At 54.3% G+C, this 3,520-nt stretch overlaps 1 pseudogene; it reads left to right on the plus strand.

Moving 5' to 3' along the window:
• Nucleotides 1–489: 489 nt before the first annotated feature.
• On the plus strand, nt 490–2,025 carry LOC138806722 (immunoglobulin heavy variable 3-74-like; annotated as a pseudogene).
• The last annotated feature ends 1,495 nt before the right edge of the window (nt 2,026–3,520 follow it).

Here is a 3,520-nt window from a genome sequence, read left to right on the forward strand (position 1 = left end):
ACCAGGCATGGAGCTCATACCACAGGAGACGCTGCCAGTGTGGAAACGCATTCACCATTGTTTTACACTCTTGCGTGTGCACTAGGAGGTCACAGGCATGTTGCACTTTGTGTTTTGTGTGTGATCAGAAATGCTGACAGAACGATCACCAGGCACAATGGCAGAGTGAGAGGACATGTGTGTCCCTCTGCACCCCAGACAGCTCTCAATGTCCTCACACTCTGCCTCAGGCTCCCAAGGAGCTGCAGGTACAGTGTGAACCACAGCACGTGGTCAGTGCGTCATGATGTCTCCAAGGTGACCATTATCTCCAAACTCCTCCAGCGCAGTCACCTCTGCTCTGGGAGGCCAATCTCTAGACTTCCCTCCAGAGCTGCTTTATAACAGAGGACATGCAAATAGGATGTCCCTCTGCCCATGAAAACCAGCCCATCCCTGACCTGAGCTCTGTGAGCTGATTCCACCAGTGACTGAACACAGACCACCACCATGGAGCTGGGGCTGCGCTGGGTTCTCTTTGTTGCTCTGTTGAAAGGTGATTCATGGGGAGCAAGGGATACTGAGTGTGCAAATGGACATGAGTGGGAGGAATAGTGGATGTGTGTGACCATTGCTGACCAGGATTCTCTGTGTTTGCAGGTGTGCAGTGTGAGGTGCAGCTGGTGGAGTCTGGGGGAGGCTTGGTGCAGCCTGGGGGGTCCCTGAGACTCTCCTGTGCAGCCTCCGGATTCACCTTCAGTAATTACTACATGCACTGGGTCGCCAGGCTCCAGGGAAGAGGCTGGAGTGGGTTGCACGAATTAATACAGATGGTGGTAGCACATGGTACCCAGACTCTGTGAAGGGCCGGTTCACCATCTCCAGAGACAACAGCAAGAGCACACTTTACCTGCAGATGAACAGCCTGAGAGTGGAGGACACGGCCGTCTATTACTGTGCTACAGACACAGTGCAGGAAATCCAGTGTGGGCCAGACACAAACCTCCCTGCAGGGCGCTCTGCACCAGCAGGGGGCGCTGGGCACACACTGAGGTCATGCTCAGTCAGCACCAGCAGGGGGCGCTGGGCACACACTGAGGTCATGGCAGTCACAGGAGCAGCTGTGGAGCTCAGGCCCTGACTCCTCTGTGTGTCTGGCCTCTCCACAGGACGCAGCGTCCCCCACAGAGCTGTCTAGGGTGTTAAGGGCTCCTTGCTGGATGAGGACATTGCTCTCCAATTCCACTCGTTTCTCTCCATCTGCAGAGATCCTGAGCAGAGTCCATCTGGCCTTCCCCATGCTGTCCTTCGTCTTCCTAGAGGAAGAGCAGACACTCGCTGCTCAATTTTTTTTTTTTGGTCGGTTGTGGGGCTTGAACTCTGGGTCTAGTCTCTGTCCCTCAGCTCATTAGCTCAAGAAGAGCACTCTACCACTTGAGCCACAGCGCCACTTCTGGTTTTCTGGTGGTTTATTTGCGATAAAAGTCTCAGGGACTTTCCTGCCCGGGCTCGCTTTGAACCACCATCCTCAGATCTCAGCCTCATGAGTACCTGGGTTTGCAAGCATGAGCCAGTGACACTGGGCTCATACTCACTTGTTTACCCTCAAACTCTTGCAGACCCTGGAAATTCTTCCTATGAGTCACAGACATCTTCCTGAGGCCTGGAATGCCGGGTGGGCCTTTGTTTCCTTGCTGGCCGTTCCTGGGTGTAGGACATCGGGGTGAGGTCAGGATGTTGTTAGGATGCTGCATCCGAACTCGGAACACACCATGTCTCCCCATCCTCGGCACTGAGGTTCTCTGTCCTCAGAGGTCCTGTCCCAGCATCGGCAGGACTCACAGCCTGGCCTGGCCAAGACCCCATGGTCTCTGTTCCTGCCTGCACCATGTAGGTAGCAGGGCTGTCATGACTGATGGAGCCGGGTCCCACAGCCCCAGGGAACCTGCTGGGAAGGACAGGAGACATCTTCAACTGCAGCCGTCTCTCAGGAGTCGAGTCACAGTGTCTGAGGACACAGCCAAGAACCAGATGTCCATGAGCTAAGCACGGTGACCACCAGGACCCAGCCATGGATTACTGTGCAAGAGACTCTGGGAGAGATCTCAGTGTGAGCCCTGACACAGACTGTCCACCAGACCCTGAGCCTGAGCTGCGGAGGTGCTCAGGACCAGCCGCCCTGGATCTCACCCCAGAAGCTGGGTGGGAGCTGGGTGTCAGGATCTATGACGCTCCCTCCTCGCATTCCCGGTGTCCCGCTGGATACTTCCCCAGCACCCCACAGTCCCTCTGGACATGCCTGCCTTCCTTTGTTTCCTCTTCCTCACGTGCTCACTGGGGCTCTGTGGGAGGGAAGGACTTCCTCTGTGTGTGGATGAGATGGGATCAGCCATCAGCTTCCTGTGGAGCACTGCCACTTCCTGTGTCCTTCTTCCCTGATGCCCACACCTGTCTCAGGTGAGCGGCCTCCCTTCCTCTTCCCCTCAGCCCCCGTGCTGTCCACTCTGTGGACACTCCTGCTTCACAGCGCACAGCAGCTACTGATGGTCATTTCCACTCTACACCCTCAAGATGGAGGGGATGGAGGACCACCTGAGCTCTCAGTCCCCAGCAGGGGCAGAGCAATTGCAGAGAGGAAAGCCCTCCCACCCAGGGGTTTCCAGGGGTCTAACGGAGGCCCAACTGTCTCTCAGGGGTGTTTCAACATGGTTGACAATGCAGACTCAATTGCACTAAAAATCCCTCGAACAAGAGTATCCTCAGCTAGGGACTGAAATGTGTTTACCTACGAGACCAGTAAATGTAAGTGAAACAAAGAGACAATGTACTGTCCCAAGACTCCAGGCTTAAATGAGGAAGTGAGCCGAGTGCAGCCGTCTCCTGTCATGGGGACCATCCACAGAGGCCGAGGAGCCTTCATCCCACCCTCTGCAGCCACCACAGCTGCCTGGCTCAAGGCACTGCCGACCTCGGCCTCTCTTTACACTGGGAGGTGGGCTTCAAACTGTAGACCTTTTTCTTCTTGGTTCTGTTTCTCCGTGGTTTGAATGGTGCTGTTTACCCTTTCATGATTCCTGGGCTCTTTCTGTCTTCCTATCTTCTGAGCACCATCTGTCATTTGGGACCCTGAGCCTTCTCACTGATGCAGGGAATTAGAAGAATGGAGGATGGTGCTAACCTACTTTGCTGTTTGTGGTGCAGTGATTTGAACTCCATGCTTTACACTTGCTAATCCGATGATCTGCTGCAGATTCACACCTGCAGCACTGTTCAACATTGTTTATTTTTGAGATAGTAAGTTTCTTTCTGCAGAGGCAGACATCTGGATGGTGATTCAGAAGAGAGTGGAAAGCAGGGCGGGTGCCTTCCATGATTCTCCTGGATTGTCCCCATGAAGCTGAGCATTCTGTCTTAGGACAGTCTCACAGGACTGCTTTTAAATCCCAGGCTCACACCTGTAATCCTAGCTATTCAGGAGGCTGAGATCTGAGAATCATGGTTCCAAACAGCCTGGGCAGAAAAGTCCTCGCCAGACTCTTTT

The sequence above is a fragment of the Dipodomys merriami genome, unplaced genomic scaffold, assembly GCF_024711535.1.
Source record: "Dipodomys merriami isolate MVZ:Mamm:240054 unplaced genomic scaffold, mDipMer1.0.p SCAF_406, whole genome shotgun sequence".
Classification (NCBI taxonomy): domain Eukaryota; kingdom Metazoa; phylum Chordata; class Mammalia; order Rodentia; family Heteromyidae; genus Dipodomys; species Dipodomys merriami.